This window comes from Haliaeetus leucocephalus, unplaced genomic scaffold (assembly GCF_000737465.1).
Source record: "Haliaeetus leucocephalus isolate CR32 unplaced genomic scaffold, Haliaeetus_leucocephalus-4.0 Scaffold646, whole genome shotgun sequence".
Lineage (NCBI taxonomy): Eukaryota > Metazoa > Chordata > Aves > Accipitriformes > Accipitridae > Haliaeetus > Haliaeetus leucocephalus.
In genome coordinates, this window is record NW_010973082.1 from 767837 (window position 1) to 769222 (window position 1386).

A 1386-nucleotide genomic window follows, 5' to 3' on the forward strand; every position below is an offset into this window, starting at 1 on the left:
CACGGGGGATGTATACCCACTGGTGGTGGGGGGGGGTGCCCCCCAGAGAATCTGCCCATGGGGGGTTCTGCTCACGGTGGAGGGGGTCTGCCCACTCCCGCCCTGGTGCTCGCTGGGGGAAAGAAGAGCCTCACAGCCGCTTTTGGGCTCTTTCTTTTTTGTTCTTTTTTTCGTTTTTTCCAGTAAGAAATCATTTCCAAGCGCTCCCCGACCACCAGCAGCCGAACAATATGCCGGCCCCAACCCACCGGGCTGCTGGCACCCGGCACACTGTTACCCCAACGCCGGGATTTGCCTCGCGCTGCCGCTCGGCGTTGCTTCCGTGCGCTGGGTTAATCCGTAATGTTATTTATCAGGCCGGAATGCTTTTCTTGGATGGAGAGGGATCCAACGGGGATGTTTTTAGCACGTTTCCCAGAGCGCGGGGGTGACTATGGGCTGCGGCTCGGCGCTGCCATGAACATCCACGGGAAGATGCTCCGCAGGATGGTCAGGATGCAGCCAGCCCCGCTCCCTATGGCAGGTTTCCCCAGGCAAGTAGGAGCCCCGGATCTGGCTGCAGAGCTCAGCCCGTGCCGGCCAGGCTGCTCTGCTCCGGCAGCTGCATTGAAATGCCACAGGGAAAATAATCCGGGGGAAAAAAAAGAGCTTTTCAGGGGGCAGCATGCAGCGAGGGTCCATCCCCGGAGGGTCCCAGCACATCTCCCCTCCTGCAACCCGGCCCCCGCCCCACTCCTCACCCGGGTGGAGGAGAAATCCCTGCTGCGCAGACGGGCCCGCGGCACCACGGTGCTCACCCTGGGCAGCGCTGCCTGCACCGCGCCGGTGCCTACCGGCACCGTGGCCTTCGCACCGCGGCCGTGGAGGAGGCTGGGTGCGCATCCCTCTAGGCGTGTGTCCGTGTGTCCCTGTGCATCGCTCCCTGCTGCAGCTGCACGTCCCCCTGCACTAGAGCGTGTGCCAGGGCTGTGCCCCGCGGTGCAGCCGGCTGGCCCTGGCCGGCTGTCCTTGTGCCCCGTCCCAGTGGGTGCGGGAGCGTGCTGCGTCCATATGTCCCGGTGTGTGCAGGTCTGTCCGTGCGGTGCCGGGGCGCGGTGCGGCCGTGATGCCGGAGGGTCCCCACGGGCTGTGCCACATCCCCCGGCCGCTCGCCCTCCTAACTCGATTGTCGTCCCGGCGTAATGAATAGCTCCGTTGTAATCTAATAGCTTTTACAAGTTATTTAGATTTATTTGAGCATTTTCAATCAATTACGTCCTTTTATTTAAAAAAAAAGAAACCAACCTGCAGTGCCCTGCCGGGGACCCACGGTGGCAGGCACCGTCAGCCCCCGCTGTTCCCGGTACCGGCCCCGGCCTCCGCGCCGCTCCTCTACCTCCGCCGCCT